Source organism: Rattus rattus, chromosome 11, assembly GCF_011064425.1.
Source record: "Rattus rattus isolate New Zealand chromosome 11, Rrattus_CSIRO_v1, whole genome shotgun sequence".
In the NCBI taxonomy this organism is placed as follows: domain Eukaryota; kingdom Metazoa; phylum Chordata; class Mammalia; order Rodentia; family Muridae; genus Rattus; species Rattus rattus.
The window spans coordinates 16,385,997-16,408,654 of record NC_046164.1 but is presented as its reverse complement, the minus strand read 5'-3'; the positions used below and the strand labels follow the sequence as shown (position 1 = coordinate 16,408,654).

Sequence of the window (22,658 nt, the reverse complement as noted above, 5' to 3'; positions counted from 1 at the left end):
TCTCCACATAGCCCTGGCTGTCCTGTAACATAGTATGCAGCGCAGACTGGCCTAGAATTCACAGAGAGATCCTCTTGCCTGGGGTTAAAGATGTGTAACACAGGTGCTGGGACTCCAGGTGCACAGAACCACTCCTTGCTCAGTTATTTCACTCTTTTAATCTTTCTCCATGGAGTTTATTTGCCGACACACACGCTTTTTGTTTTTAGTATCAGACCACCATTAATTGTAGAGGGAGGGGGGTTCCCAGTTTGTTGGCAAGTGGTTTATGACGGTTTAGAGGAAAACCTTGCTGGAGTTGGAACTGATTGCCTTTGCCTAGTGCTGCCAGACACAAAGTGGGTAGGTATGTAAGCATCATACAGAGTCAGCTGAGGCAGGAGGAGGGAAACACTTAGAAATGTGAGCCTTCAAGTGAAACTGGCAATGTTCACACTCCCACTGTGAGCATTGTGTAGATCTAACAGCATCCCCATCCCTTCTACAAGTCACGGAAAGTTCCTTTCCTCATCCACAGTAGTAACTGTCATTGCTCATTCCTACAGGTAGTGTTAGAATTGTTGGCTTTTACGGCTATATTTACAAAACTGAGAATGTTCTAAAGAACCTTAGAGCAGACATAAATGGGAAACTTCTCCGATCATAGAGTAAAACCTGTAACCAGGTTAAAATTCCTGATATTCCACTTACTGAAAGTGAATGAGCAGAGAGATTTGGGAGCGAATGCTTTGAGTGTTGATGCCCCTGTTTACAGCATTCTGAACTTCAGTACTGTCCTTTAACATGTGGATCCTGTGACTGTGACCATTAGAGGAGAGAAGAGGGTAGTTGGTTATGTGTGTTTCAGTGTCTCTCTCTCACTCACACTCACACACACACACACACACACACACACACACACACACGGGATAAGAGTGAGAAGGGGGCTGGGGAGATGGCTCAGTTGGTCCCTGCTGTGCAAGCATGGGGACCCCAAATTAGATTCTGAGTACCCATGTGTAAAAGCTAGCTGATGCGTGTGCCTGTGCGTCAACCCCAATAGTGGGCTGGTAAAGATACACTCCCAGGAACTGTGGATCCTGAGATTCAGGTTCAGGAGACTCTGCTCAAAAAATAAAGATGGAGACTATTGCAGACCCGATGTTTACCTCTCACCTCTACAGCCATATATGTAACACTACCCCCCCCCAAAACTGGGCGAGGCAGAGATGGGAACTTTCCATTGGAGAGTCTCCAGCGGGGTTTTAATTTCTCTAAGTAGAGCATTTTCTTGCCCATTTCTCTTTTTCCTGTGTGCCCACATGTACATATTTGATAAAATGTTATCTTTTCCTCTTTAATATTCTTTTTTCCCCATCACAAACACAAATTCTTAAGCTAAACAAAATTGGATAAGCTAGTAAAATTTTTATTTTACACAAGGAGATACGTAAACATGAAATATGTTTCATTTATGTTTAACGGTTGTTTTCAGTAATTTAAAGGCTGAAGAGAAGTCTCAATCTTCTTTCCAGACAGGGTCTTATGTCTAACCCCCACTTCATCATGTAGCTGAGGACGATCTTGACCTTCCTGCTGCCTTCCAAGTGCTGGGAACAAGTCTCCTGTCATCACTGCTGGTGTGAAAAGTTGCCTCTGTTCCTAGCACCATCGTTTAGTAATGACATTAATATAAAGCTAAATTTGTTTATTATGTGTTTCTATGATGCTAACCAGGTATATATTTCCATTTTACATATAAGGAAATACCTCAGAGTTAAAGCATTATAGTTAACAGATCACCAGGTTTGAGTTTGACCCTAGAGGTGAGACATTTATCTTCTCAGCTTCTCGTGTGTTTGCCCATCCCTTTATCCTCTTGTACAGTACATAGCTCCTGGTTCTAAAACTCAGCAGTATAGAAGCATCTTCTGCCTATTCTTGCTTCAAGTAGTGTCTTGTTGCCCACGTTCTTAATTATGACCATTGTACCAACGCTCTGTCTCAATAGCTGGGCATTGTGTGATATTGACCAAAATCGAACCTGCTTTTTCGTTGCTGAGTGACTAAAATGAAAAAAAAAAATAACAAAATCTCAGTGGACTAGGATTGCTGCAAGTTTAATCATGCTGTCATGCTCTGCGCATGGAGGGCATTTAATTCAGAATTAGACATAGTTTAGTAACGTACATGGCACACTGAAGGCAGCCGTCTGCAGTCCGTTCTCTTGTATCTTTATACTTTAAAATGCCATAACCTTGGTTAAAAATTAATATTAAAAATAGGCAAGTATAGACCCAGGCCTCTAATTCCAGAGCTTAGTAAGTCGAGGTGGGAGGACAGCAAAGGTAAGTGTTTGTTTGCAGAGTAAGTGCTAGGCTGTCCTGGGCTGCACATGGAACACTTATCTCAAAAACAAACAAACAGAAAAAAGCTGCAACTTTTAATTAAATGGACATTAGATTATTTTCTTTTTATTTCCAATTTGTTTTACAAACCATAGCTGTATTTACTTTCACCCTCTCGTTTGAAGGAAAGGTATATTTATGTATTCAAAGATAATCTGTGAGATATAGATATTATAGTTGTGGTTAATATTTTATTCCTGGAATTTGTACAATTTAGATGTTCTTACTGTTATAAATATGTGAGGTATTATATACCTTAGCTCAGTTTAGCTATTCTTTTTTTTTTTCTTTCTTTCTTTTTTTCGGAGCTGGGGACCGAACCCAGGGCCTTGCGTTTGCTAGGCAAGCGCTCTACCACTGAGCTAAATCCCCAACCCCAGTTTAGCTATTCTTAAATGTATATATTTCATATATATGTGTGTGTATATATATATATGTATATATGTGTGTATATGTATATATATACACACACACATGTATGTGTATATATGTATGTATGTATGTACACACACAGGCAATTTCTTTCAATTTGAAAAAGAAAAGGCATAACAGTGAGTACCCATAATTCAGGGCTAGGGTGTTATAGATAGGTTAATTCTGAGGAGCCAGTCTATCGGTCTATAAACTCCCAGTTAGAGACCTTGTCTTCAAAGAGCAAAGGGTAGACAGTTGAGGGGACACTCCAGCTTCTGGTCTTCCCGTGACCCTGAAAATGTGTTCATACAAGTGTACAAGACACCCAAAAGATACTCTGTAGGTATATTAATAGTACAGGTCAGCATTGTACAATAAAGGTGAGTCATAAGACAATTTAAATTCAGTGTGGCTACAATAGACCAAAATGTAAATATATTTCAACCCAGTTTATCCAAAATGTTATTCTAATAAATAAATAATTGAAATATTTACATTTTAAATATCCCTATCCAATCTTTAAAATCCCATGCTACTACAGACATAAAACACATTTCTGTTTAGACTAGACACATACAGTTTACTGAATTGGACAGTATAGATAATACAAAGTCCTTTCTAGGGTCTGGAGAAAGTATAAAGTTGAAATTTAATTAAATGATGGTTGAGAAAAAGGAATGCTTGAGAAGAATATTCCTTTAAAAAATGGATGGAAATGAAAGCAGATACAATGCATTGAACCCAACTGATAGATTGAAACTTGGGGTTAGGATGTGTAAGGTATAGAGACACAGGCTAATATATGGCGGAGTGTGCATGTGAATAATCTATCAGTACTTTATAAATATTGAGCTGATATTTATGAGGATACCAATGCAGGATAAGAAAAATGCTGAAAAAATACCAAAGCCTTGTGGCTCTTCCAAGTCCTGTGTAGGGGATAATGTGATAGTGATTGATCAAGATTGAAAAATGAGGAAGAGATTTTTAGTGGCTTATGGTGATTTGTTTTTAAAAGCTTTATTTAGACAAAGTTTAACACAAATTATTGAATACTAAAGAATTCCCTAAAATCTGGATGATGAGAATGAACCTTGTTTTACAGGGGCTGGGGAGGTGGTTTGATGGCTAAGAGCACTTCTGATCCTTCAGAGGCTCTGGGTTCCGTTCCCAGCACCCACATCAGGAGGTTCACAACTGCCTGACTCTGGCTCCCGAGGATTGTGTGCCCTCTTCTGGCCTCTGCGTGCTGTACTTGCAGTGCACACATACAATTTTTTTTTTTTTTTCTAATTCTAGCACTCTTATAGAGGCAGGCAGATCTTTGTGGGTTCAAGGCTGGCTTATACTCTGTATTTCAAAACATAACATTTTCTGCATTGAAAAAGGTGTTTTGTGTTGCCTTGTCATAATTCCCTGTCAGACAGGGCCAGCGTACTGACCTTGTATCACCCTAGGTTGGCTTTGTTTCTGAACTTACTGATGGCACATCTAGTTTTCTCTGGAAGGGTAGGAAGAGTTAATGAGTCTTCTGCCCTTGCTTGCCATTGTATGAATTTAGATGTAAGTCAGATGATATTTGGTCTGATGGCTTTTTACCCCCATTGTGGTTTATGCCAAGATCAGAGAGGAGCATCTCAGTTTTTACTGGCAGTAACCCTTTCTTTAGTGGTTAGTGTCATGGCCTGGACATTTATTTAGACTGTAGAGAATTGAATTGCCCCAGTGCATAGCAGCTGTCTTCATTATAGTATTATTTATGTATAATCTTATACATGAGCCTGTCTCAACCTTCTTCCTCACCCCTCGTCTTCACAGAAAGAAGAAATGGAGAAATGTAATTGTTTATCATGATCTTTGCTTACAGTGTTTGAATTTTCTCTTCAGTTGGGAGCAGTAATTGCCTGATTGCTACTCTAATGCTAAGCAATGGAAGCCTCACTACAGTATAACATTACACTGGTGCTTCGGAGAGAATTCCTTTTTCCCTGAAATCTAGAGCACTAGAGTTGTAAAGGTATATAGTAAAGAAAAGTACTCAGCTTCATATCCTATTATACCTAGTTTAAAGAATGATGGGTATGTCTTGTATATAATGTAGAGATTGCCATAAAAGGTTTTATTATTAACATTTAGATTATGAATGTGTTGAGCTAATGAATAAAAGTTTGTATTCACGTGAAGAATTTTGTGTTTATTAAATGTGTTTAATATGTTGCTGCTTTTGAGAGTGCACAGTGGTCTGAAGAGACGGCTGTCTGTCTGCTGTGTTTTTATAGGGTAGACAGCTAGGGCTCATGTACAATTGGATAGATCACACATTACAAAAAGTACATGCTTTGACTTCAAAATGTTAAGATTTTATAAAAGTGGGGGTCTCTTTGTACTGGATATAGGAATTCATAAAATAATTTGAACATTGTTGAAGCTTTTGTATGTAGAAAACCTGAAGAACATGTTTTGTGTTAACTGTGTTTGATAACCCATTTGTGAATTTGGTTTTGAGAAATTTGATTTTGTTTTCAGAAACATTGTATTATGGTATGCCCCACTTTTCATATCCTTATTTTCTTTAACTGTTTGAAACTTTTAGTTTTTTTTTTTTTTTTTCTTTTTTTTCGGAGCTGGGGACCGAACCCAGTGCCTTGTGCTTCCTAGGCAAGCGCTCTACCACTGAGCTAAATCCCCAACCCCTGTTTGAAACTTTTAAAAAACTGACACTTTTTATTGCAAAAATAGTTTTTACTGCAGTAAGTGTTTTTTTGCATTTGAAGCACAATATGTCCCACTTTGAATTGTGCCTGAGCTTGAGCAGCCTACCTTGACAAGCAGGCAGGAGACGCAACAAAAATCAAAACAGGAGCCAGGCAGATTAATGCAGAACACATCTATAAACAATAGAGTTGAAAATCACAATGTCACTAAAAGTGATATGGTTTACAGGGGACATCTGCCTACCCACATGTATTTGAACCTGGAGTAATAGGATAAGATATCTATCTGTCTGTCTGTCTGTCTGTCTGTCTGTCTGTCTGTCTGTCTATCCACCCATCCATCCATCCATCCATCCATCCATCCATCCATCCATCCATCCATCCATCCAAAAAAATCTATGGCAGAAATCCAGTCTAAAAAGTAATTTTCTCTACGAAAATTCAACACAGCCCTGCTACAGCTGCCCTGCCCTGGCTTCATCTAGGGTGGGTGTACAGTGGCTCAGGGTCTGCTGGGCATGCTCTGCAGAGCTGCTGGTGAGTAAACGCATGGACTGCTTAGTAAAGCCGCTTTGTCAAATAACAGACCTACATTTTGAAGAAGTGCTATGAATAAAGGGACTTAGCAGGGAGAAATGGCAGTTCAGAGAAAATCAGAGGTGGGAATTATAAGATGTAGTCATTTTTCTTGACTAGAGTTAATATTAAAACACAAACTTGATAAATTGTAGCATGGAGGGATCTAAAGTTTTCCTTAATTTGAAGTAAAAGGTTCACTGATCATTGACCAGAATTCCATGGAAAAGCTAACCACCATAGCTAGAATATGCTGGGGAAGCGAGTGAAGTTGAAGGCCAGGCAGAACGGAGGGGGGAGACGTTAAGAGGGAGAGTGGCGGTGGGTGTTTCTGAGACCAGGTTTCAAAGTCAGTGTGTAGATGAAGTCAACTCGACACTCAGATACGTCTTTCCTCTGCTTCCCAAAGGCTGCGATTAAAGCTGTGTGCCACCACATCCAGCAGAAGGTGACTCAAACAACTCCTAATCACGTAGTACAGAACTAAAAAATTAAGCCACTTGGTGCTGGAGAAATGGCTGAATGAGTAACGCAGGTGTGAGGACTTGAATTTGATAAAAAGTGAGTGTAGATTTGTGCATTTGTAGTCTTCAGTTCCTCTGTGTGTGGAGGGGGTGGGTGGAGAGAGGGAGAGATTGTGTGTGTGGGACAAGAGGGGTGTGTGTGTGTGTGTGTGTGTGTGTGTGTATGTGTAGGAGGTTGAGGAGATAGGTGTGTGTGTGTGTGTAGGGCATGAGGAGACAGGTGGGTCTGTGGAGCTCCCTCACAGGCCAGTGTTAAGTCTAGATGAGTTGATAAACTTGAGGACATCTCCAGCCTGGGCAGGCAGGTAGGCAGGCAGGCAGGCACACACACCTACCTGTGAAAAAATACACATGCACTCACAGGAACATAAACATGCCTAGGTACTAGTCACAAAGTGCACTAATGTTGCTGTTTTCTGCTAGTCAGTCATTTAGTTAGTTGGTGATGACGTTTACATTTGAGTTACAGAGTTTTAAAATTTATTTCTGTATTTATATAGATATGGGTACTTTTCTGCATGTACCTCTACACACCAGAAGACCGCATCAGGCAGTTGTGAGCTGCCATGCGGGTGCTGGGAATTGAACTTGGGATCTTTGGAAGAGCGGTGAGTGTTTTTAAACACTGAGCCATCTTTCTAGCCCTGAGTTAAATTTTAAGATACATATATCTTCCATAAAAGACTCTGTGACTTGAGTTTTTTTAAGTTTGGTGTAAGAACAGTTGAGACTGGCCTGGTCTACATAGTGAGCTCCAGGACAGTCAGGGCTACAGAGACCTTTCTCCAAAACGAAACCCACATTAAAACCCAAGAAAGTTGCACTGTAATGTTGAATTTTGAACGAAATATTTGAGTTCAATGAAATATGATGCTAAATTTTAATTAAATTTAGTCATAGTGTAAGAGATAATATAAGAGCTGATAGAAAAACGGGCAGGAATTAAAGTTAATTCTGGCCTGTCAGCTTCTGATTAAACAGGTACCTAGCTTGAAAACTTTAGAGCACTTAGAGATGCTTTCCCCTGCACTAGAGGTGGCAAGAAGTCGGGCCTCACGCTTGGGGCTCAGAGCTTCGCCTCTGAACCATGCCTGTGCTCAGCGTTAGCAGGAAATACTCACACATTTAGTTCCGTGAATGGTACATGCTTTTATAATTCAGATAATTTTATCTTTACTAGAATTTCTAAAAAGCTCCTTAAGAATATATATTATGCTTTATTATGTCTAGAAGTGTATGTGTAGAAAATCATTCTCGGAATAGAATTAGGAAAAACATGAAAGTTACAGCAATAATAACATTTAAATATTCTGCTGTTTTAAAAAAATTAAAGAGTTCAAAAATTTTGGAGTAAATGTATTACAGTTTTAAGTTAGTAATGTGTTAGTTTTGAAGTAAATTTACATCTTAACCATAATAGTACTAGATTACAGAAACATGATAGTAGCTTTTAGCCACATGGGAAAATAGTTAAACTTGACTGTGTCTGAGTTACCTGTTGTCTTTCAAATCAGCTAAAGAAAAGACGTTTTCCTTGTTGCCAAGTGGGACCTGGAGGTCTCAGGTATATTTTTCAACCTGGGAGTTCATGTGGATGGGATGGGCAGGAAGAGGCAGCAGAAAGCCCTCAGGTCCCACCCCTTCCCTCCTGCCGAGGTGGCCCCTTAAGTGTGGAATGGGACCACTGGCTTGCTTGCTGTGGCTGTGGTGCCTGTAGGTTGAGTAGTAATGAAATAGCAGATGGTGCCAGGGCATTAAGTGACCATCGGACACTCCCCATCTGCAGAAACACTTAGCAGAGGAGAGGTGGAGGCCTAGAGGCAATTTCAGAAGTCCTTAGGGTGGCAGTGCTGTTCTTGGTGATTAAAGTAGCACTCTAGGTAGACAACCTTTGCTGGGGGAATTGCTTTCTGGCTGTCTCCTGATGAGCTTGTTTTCTAAGCCTGTTTCACCAGTTTTCTTTTCAAATGTAATTATCTGAGACTTAACTAGAATTGATTTCTGTACCTTAGCCATTAAAAATTTGCCAGGTTTTTGTTTTTTCTTTCATTTCCTGTCCCCCCCTCCCCTCCCTCCCCTCCTCTTCTTTGTCTAAGGCAGGATCTGACTCTGTAACTAGGCTGGTCTGGCTGCAAACTCTGAGATCCACCTGCCTCCTGAGCTGGAATTAAAGGCTTGTGCCACTCTGCCTGGATTTGCTGTCTAATGATGAAAATGAAAAAGGGTGAAAACAGTACTAAAACACTACAGCAAACATGATACTTCTGTGCTAAACCAATTGAGTGAAAGAGGAGTTTAATTGTTTCATTATTCAGTGTACTAAACACAGTATTAGGCTTAAAATTTGTGATTAAAAAAGTCGCTTTGAGACATAAACAATAATATTTCTCAAGTTGTTGGCCCCGGGGTTGGGTTTTACTTCACCTTTAGAAATTTTATAAATCAAATAACTCACAACCAAAGACTGAACTGATTTGAATATAAATGTTTTACTTAATAAAATATTCATAATGTTTCCAAGAGAGTACATATTTTCTCAAATTCCCGTCATTCTTTCTGTTTTATTTAAAAATATTTTAGAAGGTTTTATATTGAGGGCTGGAAAGATGACTTGTGGGTTATGAGCACTTGTTGCTCCTGCATAGAAATCTTTTAAAAAAGGTTGTATATTGGCTTCAATGAGGGTTTTAATTTTATACAAGAGAAATTCTATAGACCATGCTATTTTACTGTAGAGTAGTAGAACTCAATGTTAAGTGATAGTTACCAGAGTAACGACTGCCTTGCTCAAACCTGAAAACATAATACTATCCTTTATTCGAACGGGGTAGGTTAAAGAGCAGTATATCAGCATCCCACTAGAATTATAACACGGGATCAAGAGAGTGACCACTAAAGTACTCCCTGGCAACAAGCAGTAAGTGCTTTTGTAGAGAAACCTAATGCCCAGTGGAAGGGCCTCGGTCAGCTGTGAGTCGGGTGGGTGCAGGGACTGTTAAGTCTGTAAAACAGGCAACACTCATGGATCTTACCTTCAGATTTCTCTTACTCTGAACTGGAAGATCTGGGCAGATGAGAAAGGCTAGGCATAGCTCAGGGTAATATCATACCTGAGCTCAGAGGGTGGACCAAATAGCTGCACGTTGCACGAAGAATCAACCCCAGCCTACCTGTTTTCTCCTCTAGGTTGTGGCTGTTGGGATCCTGTCCCAGATGTAAGACTGGGAAATTCATCCTTTTACAGCACACTGATGTGCTAAAGGAAAAACAAATCTCAGTTGATAGATCCAGTTCCAATTGGCCGCACTGTGGTGGCACTTACCCATACACAGCTTCAGAGCAACTTTTTAAAAAGCACTTAACTCTTAGAGCTGAGGATCACCAAATATTTGAGAATAGGCCAAAAATGGTAGAGAAGGAAGTAGAAACACTGCAAGAAAACAGTAAAATGTTCAGAAATTAATAAGTCACAGAAATGTAGACTATGAAGTAATGGGAGAGGAAGTTGAGAACACTGCACATACAATAGAGTTGGGAGTTCAGAATCTTACAGAAGGTTGGATAGTAAAGTTAAGCCTTCCACAAAGGCATAAGGGGTAAGATTAGAGCACATTTGGAGGTCCAGCATGGGAAAGACGGCTATAGACAGGAGAAAATGGATAGAGGAAATAAGTGATTGATCAAGAGCTGAGCTTTACACAGCAGCAGGATTCACTGGAGCCTAGCGGTGGTCCGTATGTACCTGAAATAGGATTGCAAACTTGAGATCTGGGTGGGATATACAACTAGTTAAGGTTCAACCTGGGTGGTGTAGCAAAATGTCTCAAGAGAAAAAAAAAAAGAAAGAAAACGTGGGAGTGAGGGGTTAGGTCGGGTGGGCTGCAGCTCAGTGATGGAGCACTTGCCTAGCATGTGAAAGGCTTTGGGTTCATTCCCCAGGAAAACACAGATGTCATACAGAGTGTTTAGCATAGTGTTTGGAAACGTGTCCATGTTGACGTTTTAGACAACCAGAAATAAGGGGAAGTGCTTTTCCTTAATCATAAAAAGGATTACAGATCAGCCTTGGAAAACAGTCGGTAATGGGACAGTGCTTTCAGGAAAGCTACTCCTCTTGCACCCTGTTACCTTGTCCAGTGTGGGAGCAGGTACAAAGCCCAAGCCTGGTTGGAATGGTTAGGTGCAGTATGCCTCAGGAGGTTACCGGAAGGCACACGCCAAATAAAGAGGACGAGGTAAACGACGAAGAGGAACAGTTCCATTCTAGACATGGGTGCATACAGTCCCTGCAGTGGTGGGAGAGGGAGAACCAAGGAGCATGTGTTTGAAGAGTAGCCAGTTCAGACTGCAGCAGGAAGATAAACAGTTCTACGTGGTGTGTGTGTCTTTGGAAAAGCACAACTCTGGTTGAGTTCTTCTAGCCCCTGGAACCAGAACTGTTGAGGATTTCAGAGATTTTTTGTTTGGGGTATTTAAGTGGAAAATACCCGTAGACTGTTAGGTGCCCCAAAGGGTTTGGTTTAGGACCTTTAGATCCTAGCTCTTTGAATTAGGGGGTTTGTGGAGTGAGATCTGGTGGCTTACGTTTGTAAGGGGTGTTTGATTTTTTTTAAATGGTTGTCTGCTTTTGGTGTGTGACTCATACTGTCCTAGCGGAGTTAGGGAATATTCTAATTTTTTGAAACTTTGGAGAATGTTTCTAATTCTTCAGAAACCTGGCATAGGTGTGGACTCAGAGAAGTCAGCTGAACTTCTCTGGGAGGTCTGTTCAGCGTCCTCAAATCTTGAGTCAGTTTTGGCAGCTTATGCTATTTTACTTTTTTTTAATTTTATTTATTTATTTATTTTTTTGAGACATAGTTTATCTGTATAGCCTTGGCTATCTTGAAACTCATTCTGTAGACCATGCTGGCCTCAAACTCACAGAGGTCTGCTTGCCTCTGCCTCCTGGGTGCTGGGATTAAAGGCATGTGCCACTACTGCCTGGTTTCTGCTTGTTTTAAATAGGAAAGTCTCACAATTTGTGTGCCACCTTTGTACATAGGCCATGCTGATGTGAATAAGCTTAGATGAGACATTGATCAAGTACTTTGAGAGAAATTGAATTCTGTGCTATTAGAATGAGTAGATGATCTAGCCAGCAGTGTTTCTGGGCTTGGTCGAAGACTTGTGAGTCTGCATTCAGCAGCGTGTCAGGAAGGCGACTGGCTCTGTGGCTCCTAATTAGCTTCTCTTCCGTGATCCAAGGGGTTCCTCGGCAATATAACTGCTCTGCAGTGGGTGAGGCAGTGAGATAGCTTGTCAGACTTGAGTGAGTAGAATGTTTGAATGGTGGCAGCAGGATTTCTGTAAAAGCAGAAATCTGTGTGCCCGTGACCTTCTGTTGCACCTCAGGACAGGACTCTGTCTGGTACCATTCCGTACAGGGTCAGCTCAAGAACTGTTATGGTTGGAGAAAAAACTGCCTCTCGGTGGGTTTCATTCATGGTGTCTTGATGGGTGATTATGTGGAAACAGTACAGTTTTGATTGTGTTCTATGTATATGTACAGTGATGGGTGATTGGCTGGCCTGTTAACTATGTACCATGTGTGTACAGTACCTGTAGCGGCCAGAAGAGGGTGTGGGATCACTGAGACTGGAGTTACAGGTGAGTGTGACACTCTCTTTAGGTAGGTGATGGGAACAGAACCCAGGTCCTTTGGAAGAGTAGATGGTGTTTTTTAAAATCTTACTTTTGAGATCATATTTAGATTTCTCCTTTTCCTCCATCAAGCCTTCCTGTATACCCTTCCCTGCCCTCTAATTCATGACTTCCTTTTTCTACTAATTATTATTGCATACATGTTAGACATAAATATTCCTAAGTGTTTTCCATCCAGTCCATACAATATTTTATGTGTGTCTTCGGAGTTGAACATTGGGACTGGACAACCAGTTGGTGTGCTCTTCTCTAGGGAAGACCCTCTCTCACTCCTACCTTTCCTCTGGTGCCTAAAGTTCTTTTTATAGAGTTGAGGCCCTGTGGGTTTTTCTCCATCTGCTGTGGTGTGTCCATTGGTATCAGCTCACATTCTGGCAGTCATGTTGGTGAGACTTATGGGTGCAGCTTCCGACATTACTAGGAGACACATCTCACGGTAAACTCCCTGATCCTCTGGCCCTTAAAATCTTTCCTCCCCTCCTTGGAAATGTTCCCGAGCCTTAGATGCAGGGAGTTTGTAGATGTCCCCTGGGGCTAGACTCCAGCTCTACCTTTCGATTGGTTGTGGTTTTCCAAAGCTGTTTCTGCCTGGTGCAAACAGAAGCAAGTGTCCTGGAGGAGGATAAATTAGGACTACACTTATCCTTGGGTTAAGGACAAATGTTTAAAAAGCCATTAGTGATCGTGCTGGTTTAATAGTGACTGGAGGGTCTCCTCCATAACTGAGCTCACGAGTACCGAAGAGTTTGCAGGCATTTTCCCTTGTTGAATGGTCTTAAATTGTGTTAGACAGTTGTCGGTTACTGCCACGGTCTCATGCCTCTGCTGCTTCCCTAGTGTGACTGCCCTGCTGTGTTGGGATGGTGTGGAGGTGTCTTAGCTGTGTGTGATTTTGGTTAGCTCCTTCCTTTGGGAGCTTGAGTGGTGCCTTCTAGTACCATGAAAACTGGTCCCCGAAAGGGGACGTTCAGGTCAGTTCCAACTACAGGACTCTGGGATAGCCAGTCTAATCTTAATCGATAAGCCATCTCTTCCTCTCCCGAATTCTGTTATTCAGCCTATTAAAGTAGGTTGATTTTTATTATAATTTAACAGAAATTTTATGTACAGGTGATTTACTATGTCTGTTTAATAAAGGATGTTAGGAGATTTTGGAAGATTCGTTCATATATTCTAATCTCTCCAGTTGTCCAGATGTTGGCAAATTATAGATTATGAGTGATAACTCACTTGTACTTCACCCTTCTGGTTGTCAATTGCATTATTCTTTTTGAGGTAATTACCATTTTAACTTTCCTATTTGAAATTGGATTTTTCTTAAATTTGGCATGTTGAAGTAACTGTCAAATCATACATTTAAAGTTACAACTTAAACAGATTTGGTAGCTGTGTAGACACCCATGAAATTACCACTGTGTCATGCTAGTGACCATGTTCTTTACTTTCAGAATTCCCATGTCCATCAAAGGTCATCCTTTGTTATTGTACTTCCTCTGTGATCGGAAATCGGCTGATTGCATTTTGTCATTTATGGGATAGTTTGCATATTCAAGGTTTTATTAAATGTTGTTGTTAGATGAAATAAGAATTCTTTTGCATGGAATTTCTCACACAGCATAACTTTGAGATTCAGACATCCACTTCACTGACAGTTAGTATGATTGGTCTTAACAGTTGTGTAGTAGGATATCTTACTGTGCCTCGTAACAAAGATACCATGTGTCTTTTCAAATAAGTCATTCACGAATGAAGTAAAAATCTTAAAATCTGCCTATTTTGTAATAGTTGTTTCGTTATTGAAAGTGTACCAACGGGCAATAAAGCACTTATTTGTGGTGTGTTTTATGTCCATGGCGTGTTGGCTACACAACCCTGAAAGTCCAAAAGAGATGGTGTCCAGAGCCTTCTGTGAAATGGTTTGGTACTAACACTTAACTTAGGCATAGTCGCCTCTACTGCTTAGTCTCCTGATGATGTAACCCTGACAGCAGTTGTGAGAATCTTTCCTTCTCTATCAGTCCCCTCTTACTGTGTTTTTAAACAGCCTGTCATTTAATATTACCTTCTTTTTCTACTGAGCCCAAGATCCCCTTTTACACTGAGTGTTAACTAAATCATGGTATCTCTATGCTGTCTGAAGGGACCAGGCAGGCTTTCCATTCTTTTCGAGTCAAGGGCAGGCTTTCCTGTCTCCTTTTGGAATGGCTTCCAGGTATGACTGGTTTCTATGTAGGTTGCATCACTAGCTCACGGCTGACACAGGTGTTCTTTCTCTAGTTAGTTCTTCCATACTCTGCCCTTAAGTGCTGGTTGTGTGGTTCTGGACTTGTAGCTCAGTCTCCTCTCAGAGACCACCACATTCCCTGGGTGTGCTCTGTGGGTTAGGGCCGTGTCTCCTTCAGGCACTGCCTGGCTGCTCCCTTTATTTCCTGTGTAGGCTCACCCTGAAGATTGTTGTGCTGCTCTTTTGGGGTGGTTCCTAGGCTTTTCAGCGGAAGAGTGTTATATGGATTCTTTCCCCTTATGGTTTTATTTGGTTAAGTAATGGAACATTTAAAGGTTTATTTTTTAAGATTTATTCTGTGTGTGTGAGTGTTTTGCTTGCGTGTGTATCTGTGTGCCACGTGCATATTTGGTGCCCAAGGAGACCAGAAGAGATACCGAATGCTCTGGGACTAGATTTACAAGGGTTGTGTTGGTGCTGAGAGTCACGTGGGTTTTTTGCAAGAGCAAGCACTCTTAGGAGCATAGCCTTAGGACAGACCCACCTTAATGTTCTCAAGGGCGCAGTTGACTTGGGGTAGTCACTGTATGCAGCAGATCTCAACTCGTTAGTACTAGAAAAACTGAAATTCTGTGCCAGGTAAGTTCTGACTTTTTTGTATCCATTCTCCATTTGAATTTTGATAACCATCTTTTTTACTATTCTGTTACTAGTTTTGACTAGATATTTCACAGGAATAGAATCATATGGTATTAACTCTCCTAATTGTTTTATTTGAGTTAGAATAATGCCCTCAAGTTTCATCCATGTTCTTATATATGTGTAATTAACTTTTTGAAGACTGATATTTTATTACATATATAATATATGACAATATATAATCTTTATTCATTTATCCATTAATGGACTGTTGAGTTGCTTCCGTGTTTGAGTATGTGAATGTGGCTGTGCAAATACATGAACATAAAGTTCTGCTGTGAATTATTTTACCTATATCCTCGCTAATCGCATGCTAATTTATTAAAATTTTTAGGTATTGCTATTGTTGACCAGATGGTCACATCTTTTTATATGGTTGACAGTGAACTATGTGCATGTCCAACTCTTTTTGTATCCTCAACAGTGCTTCTGTTTCTGTTTATATTAGCCATCCTACTGATTGGGGTAATGTCTCAATATGGCTTTGATCTGTAATCTCTGTCATAAGTGATGTCGAATGGCTTTTTTGTAGGCTTATTTTTTTACTTGTCTTTAGAGAATTAGCTTTTCAAATTCTTTATCCATTAAAAAAGTTAGGTCATTTGTTATTTGTTGTTGTAAACCCTCTGTGAAGTTTGGTATTAACACCCTAACCTCCCCGACCCTCACACACATGCATTATTGTTTCCATTGAGAAATTCTTGAGTTTGATGGAGTCCTGTCTGCCTTTATTGTTGAATCAAGGAACTGCAGCTATGAACAACAACCTGAAACTTTCCCCCCAGTTTTCTTCTAGGCGTTTCATGTTTTTACATCATGTGTCTTGATTTTTATCCATTTTGAGTTGATTTTTGCACATGATGTGAATTGTCTTCGTTTTGTATGTGGATATTGGGCTTTACCAAAATCCTTTTTAAAGAGGTGTTTTCCCCATTATGATTCTTGGTGTCTTTATGAAAAACCATTTAGCCTTTTTCTGGGTTTCTTTCTGGGCTGGCTTGTTCCATGGATTTGTCTTTAAGTCATTATACTAGTCTGTTGATAGTACTGATTTTTACTATGTTTTGAAATCAGGAAGAGTCAAGTCTCCAACTTGGCTCTTTGAGGTCCTGGGCTATGGTCAGGCGACTCTTTCTGTTACAAAACTGTCACGAGATTTTGACAGGATTGACATTGATTGTAGATTGCTTTAGGTATTTTGCTAGTTTAACTTTATGTGTTTGTTCATGCTTTTAATATCATTATGATTTTTCATTGTTAAAGATTCTTCCATGCTCATAGATGCAAGTTATGACTTTTTAAGGGATGGGTGTGTACAGGATTGTGTGCTGTCTGGATGGGCAATTATATCTCATCAATTGGATCAGAGGTTATTGTGTGGTGTGTGCTTTCATGTGGCCACTTAATTGAGTCCACAGTTAGAGAGTCTCGAGATAGGCGGTCTCTGTATGAAACTGGCATGGCAGTGGCCTACCTTGGTAACTAGATGGGTAGACAGATTGCTGCTGGGTTCAGAGTAGCCGTCAGCAGTGTGAGATGGGATGGAGCTTAGCGGGTGAGACACTTTATTGACTGAGATGGAAATATCCCGCAGATGCCATGTGGCCCTATGGTGCTGGCGCGAGTGAAGGATAAAAGAAACCTCCTTTTCTTTTTTACCGCAACATTTCATAGTACAGTTTCTTGGTTAATTACTAAATGTTTTTGGTGCTATTAAAAATGTCATTGCCTTTTCAGTATTTTTTTTTATTAATCATTGTTGTATATATAAGCAATGAGTGTTTTTTTTTAAACATTTTATATTTACTTATTATGTATACAATGTTCTGCCTGCATGTATGCCTGAGGGTCAGAAGAGAGCATCAGATCCCATTACAGATGGATGTGAGCCACCATGTGGTTGCTGGGATTAAACTCAGGACCTTGGGAAGAGCAATTGGTGACCGTCTGAGCCGTCTCTCCAGCCCAGAATGAATGTCTTTAATGTTGACTTTGTGTTCTGCTACCTCGCTCAGTTTCTTAATTAGTAGCAACAGACTTTTCTTTTGTACTCTTTCGAGTATTCATTTAGTATCATATCATCGAATGTATTGAATTGTATGCATTTTATTACTCTCCTAATTGCGACATTTGCTGGTTAGATGGGAATGGTAAGAATAGAAAGTTTTGATTTGTTCCTGATCTTAAAGGAACCGTGTTCAGTCTTTGGCTCTTGTGTGTGTTACTTGTGGGCTTTTCACACACACAATCCTTCCAGTTTTTATTAGCCGGAAGTGGATACCGTACTGAGTTTTATACCAGAGCGATGCGTTTAGGTGGGTGGGCTTTTGTGCATCAACTGAGAAGGCTGTGCCTGCTCTGCTGTTGACAGCATGGACTGCTCCTGTGTTGAGCGTCGGGAATGGCTCACTCGGTGGTGGCGCAGACTTGTTTACTGCGCTGCTGGTTTGTTTTGACAATGCTTTGCTCAAGTCACTTGCATCCTTCTTTAAAGATACTAGGTTAGTTTTCTTCTTATGCCATTATCTTGATTTGGTTTCAAGATTATGTTGACCTCATGTTAACTCGTTCTAAGTGTTTTGTAGAATTCTCTAGAGGCCGTCTGTTCCTGGGCTTTCTTTTAGTTGGAAATTTTCTAAAAAGGAGTTTTAGAAAAACCTTAATGTTTTGCTTGAGTGCATATGTGTGCGTCATGGAGGCTGGATGGGGTGTCAGGTCCCCTGGAATTGGAGCTACATAGTTGTGAGCCCTGTGTTTGTGGTGGGAATTGAACCTGGGTCCTTCGCAAGAGTACCGAATGCTTTGAATCACTAAACCATCTCTCTAGCCCCTTAGTTGAAAATTTTTAGTTTCTGCATCTTGTTACTCATGTCTCTGTGAACTAAAGTGCTTGACAAGAATGACTTTAGGGGAGGCAAGTTTTCTTATGGCCCAGGATCTTAGAGCCAATCAGTCTGGCAGCTCAAGTCATGGCAGTGCAGTTTGTGAAAGGAACCTGTAAGCTTTCATAGACTCACCCCAGCTGACCTACATCTGACAGTTAAGCGCTACATCATGAAGGTTCCACAGCCTCTAAAAATGGTATTGCTAGCTAGGGGACAAGTCTTCAAAGCACAAGCATTTGGGAGGCATTTAAACCATAATAGCATCTAATCCTTTTAATTTAATAGTTAGGTATTATTCACAGATTTTACTTTTCTTGTGATTTGGTATATATATATACACCAAAACTTAAGTCACAAGAAAAGTGTATATATGTATATATGCATATATACGTATATATGCATATATATGTATATATGCATATATATGTATATATATGTATATATGTATATATATGAATGGTTTATTTTTTAAGTATGCATAGGTTCGTGTCTGTGTGTAGGTATGTATTGAGTATAGGGGCCTACAGAGTCTAGAAGGAGGAGGGCATTGTATCCCCTGGAGCTGGAGTTACAGGTTGTAAGTCACACAAGCTGGTACCAGGAGCTGAACTTAGGTCTGCTGGAAAAGTAGCAAATTCTGTTAACTGCTGCTTCTTATCGCTAGTACTTAGGTTTTTAAGACTATGTTCACTTCCGACTCTTCTGATCTGTTGGCCGTTGTTGTTCACAGCCTTTTCTTGTGCTCTCCCAACATCAGCTTTTTTTCAGCATCCTTTTTTGTTTCTGTTTCTAGTAGAGTCTTCTTGGTTTTTAGTTTTGCAGGACTTTTTTGTTTTTCTGTGTCTTAGTTTTTCTCATGTTCTGTGTTAGCTCTCTTTCTTGCTCCTCGGCATGGTTTGTAAATCCCCCAGTGATGTCTACTTTGATGCAGTGATTGATTAAGAGTCACTGGAACAATAAATGCCTGTGAATTCTAGGACTTGAGGTAGCCTGGGCTACAGACTTATCCAGGGCTTGTCTCAGAGATCCCTTTCATGGAATTTACTGAGAGTACAAAAGGCTAACTTTGCACTGATGCATACATTTTCTGCTTCCCTTCTACTGCTGGCTTTAGTTTCGTTGTATTAAAGTCAGATAGATGCTTTTTATATTCTTTTTTTTTTTTTTTTTGGTTCTTTTTTTGGAGCTGGGGACCGAACCCAGGCCCTTGCGCTTCCTAGGCAAGCGCTCTACCCCTGAGCTAAATCCCCAACCCCGCTTTTTATATTCTTAAATTATCTGAATGAACATCTGATTGCTTTTCTGAAAGATGTTGTTTTCTAAAATATATTTGTCTTTTGAGCATATTTCTCCTTTTCACACCAGCTGTTATGCACTTTTGTTACAATTACTGAGCCAGTATTGTCGCATGCTACTAACTGAAGACCTTTCTTCCCTGTCATCCCTTTTCTGGTCAGTGCAGCACCTAACATTTAGTGCTCATTTTTCTGTAGATTCCTCACCACATTTTTAATGATGCTAACTAACACTTTGAGATGTGTTGCTTAGCTACATTAGAAGGTCTCTGTTGGAGTTTGTTTTTCATGATTAGAGTATAGTGTGCAGTATTAGGAGGACCTATTTGACAGTTTCGAGTCCTCTCCCAATCCCTGCTCGGGTAAAGTAGCTATGATGCCCGATGTTGCTTTTCCCTTTTCTGTGTCCCCTCCCTACTGCTTACATAGAAATATTCCTCTTCTCTTTCCAGGTAAGTTTGACCTTGAAAGTGCTCCTTTCAAAACAACAGGGAGAGTTGAGGGTAACTGATGCTGATTTTGGTAAGGGTGCAGAGGAAAGAGGACACTTGCACTGCAGTGGGAATGTGATTTAATAGAGCCTCTGAGGGGAGCAGGAACAAGAACAGATTTATCAGTGCAGTCCAGCAGCCCCATGTGTGCCTGTATTTCCACAGGAATTGAAACATCTGTGTTCCCAAGCAACTGTAGTAGTAATTGTGATAGTTCGATAAATGGATGAAAGCCAGTTGTCCATCATGAGATAGGTGGGTAAGGAAGGAAGTGTGTGTACAGGGTGGACTACTGTTCAGGCTTCACAACAAAGGTTCAGTCACCTGAGACAGTGGATGAACATGGAGGACCTTATGCTAAGGGGAAGGAGGCAGTGAAAAGATAGCAGCACATGACCCCACATGCGTGAGGAACCACAGGAAGTTGAACTTGGAGTAGAGTCAGGTTTGCCTTAGGCTGGGCATAGATAATGTTGGGGAAAGCATTTAATTTTGTTAGAATAAGAGATATGTATTACACAGAATGGTGACCAATAACCCTTGTGTATTTCAGAGTTTGTTAGAGGGAAATGTTTTACCACTAAACCTTAAGTTATTAGTGTAAATCCAGGTCAAAACATGACATTTACTCTTTCAGTAATGTGTGTGGTTTTTTTTGTTTTGTTTTGTTTTATTTTGTTTATTTGGTTTTGGTTTTTTTAAAACAAGGTTTTTCTATGTAGCTCTGGCAGTCCCAGAATTTGCTGTATAAACCAGACTGGCCTTAAACTCAGATCTGCCTGCCTCTGTCTCCCATATGCTGGGATCAAAGGTGTGACTAACACACCTTTATATAACAAATAATATTGTTATATAACAAATATATAGTAACAATTATTATTGTTAGCTAAAATAAATTTTTAAGCATGAATGTCTCTGAGGTGTGCAGGTGTGATTGTGGGTGAACACATACATTTGAAAAGGTTTTCCTTTCCTGATTTTGAACAGAGCAGTGAAGGAACAGCAGGAGTTACTTCGTTTGTATTATGGTTTTGTTTTCCATGTACATAGCAAAATTTAACATTTTAATAATTTTTGTTGGTCATGCCGGCACAAGGCAGGTGGCAACACCTTCACGTGTGTCGTCAGGCCCAAGGACTGCTTCCAGCCTTGTCAGGTCTGCTAACTTCTTCGTGTGACATTCCACACCGTTTATTGATCTTCTCTGCAGACGTTTCCTGTAGGAGAAACATGCAGAGGCTGAGGAGATGAGGGGCGTCTTTTATGGAGACTTGCTTTAGCCTATCATGCAGGAATTTATAGTGGACCTGGAGTAGCGTCGTGTGTGTCTGTGGCAGGTCATAGTGTGCAGTTCCAGACAAGGAGAGCAGCCTGACCCTGGGGAGGAGAGTGTTCTCATCCAGACTGCACAGGGAAATGGGCCCTGTGGTTTCTCAGTGTAGACCCTACAGACATAGAAAGGACACTGGCAGAGCAGTCTGCAGTAACCCCCCGCCCCTGTGGTCTTTCTCTGTGCGTCTAGAACCTCGTTTCTGAAGCACTGGCATCACGCGTGCTCAAACTAGACTTGTTGGTTTCTCCAGGCTTTCCTGTTAAACACAATATTAGTTTAGGATTCCTGGTTCACAAACTTTCTGTAGATATAGAACCTTTAATAACTAATTCCTGGTCCTGATGAGTAGACTGATTGCAGAGAAGATGCCTCTGGGCTGTTGATTAAATGTAGTTATTTCCTAGTGGTGATAGATTCAGAAATAGAAGTGAACTTTCCCTTATTTCTTTGAAATGTGAACTAAATTTTTTTCTTTTTCTTTTTTTTTTAATTTTTTTTTACCTTTTTTAACTTGAGTATTTCTTATTTACATTTCAAAAGTTATTCCCCTTCCCGGTTTCCAGGCCAACATCCCCCAACCCCTCCCCCTCCTCTTCTATATGGGTGCTCCCCTCCCCATCCTCCCCCCATTACCGCCCTCCCCCTAACAGTCACGTTCAAGGGGGGGGTGGGGTGGGGTCTTGGCAGGACCAAGGGCTTCCCCTTCCAGTGGTGCTCTTACTAGGCTATTCATTGCTACCTATGAGGTTGGAGCCCAGGGTCAGTCCATGTATAATCTTTGGGTAGTGGTTTAGTCCCTGGAAGCTCTGGTTGGTTGGCATTGTTGTTCATATGGGGTCTCGAGCCCCTTCAAGTTCTTCCAGTTCTTTCTCTGATTCCTTCAATGGGGGTCCCATTCTCAGATCAGTGGTTTGCTGCTGGCATTCGCCTATGTATTTGCTGTATTCTGGGTGTGTCTCTCAGGAGAGATCTACATCCGGTTCCTGTCGGCCTGCACTTCTTTGCTTCATCCATCTTGTCTAATTGGGTGGCTGTATATGTATGGGCCACATGAGGGGCAGGCTCTGAATGGGTGTTCCTTCTGCTTCTGTTCTAAACTTTGCCTCCCTATTCCCTGCCCAAGGGTATTCTTGTTCCCCTTTTAAAGAAGGAGTGAAGCATTCACATTTTGATCATCCTTCTTGAATTTCATGTGTTCTGTGCATCTAGGGTAATTCAAGCATTTGGGCTAATAGCCACTTATCAATGAGTGCATACCATGTGTTTTTCTGTAATTGGGTTACCTCACTCAGGATGTTCCATCCATTTGCCTATGAATTTCATAAAGTCATTGTTTTTGATAGCGGAGTAATATTCCATTGTATAGATGTACCACATTTTCTGTATCCATTCCTCTGTTGAAGGGCATCTGGG

The 22,658-nt window shown here is 40.6% G+C and overlaps 1 protein-coding gene across 10 annotated transcripts in view; it reads left to right on the top strand.

The window, feature by feature from the left end:
- Znf644 (zinc finger protein 644) overlaps window positions 1-22,658 on the top strand; it is a 78,220-nt gene that overhangs the window by 4,259 nt on the left and 51,303 nt on the right. For 2 of the 10 annotated variants that reach the window (XM_032917039.1, XM_032917043.1), the window contains one exon: window positions 7,116-7,223. The exons of 7 other annotated variants lie outside the window; for them this stretch is intronic. The gene's annotated coding sequence lies outside the window, so the exon portion shown is untranslated. Of the gene's footprint in view, window positions 1-6,837; window positions 7,224-22,658 lie in introns of those variants that run through there. One more of the 10 variants, XM_032917037.1, reaches the window with a different exon arrangement.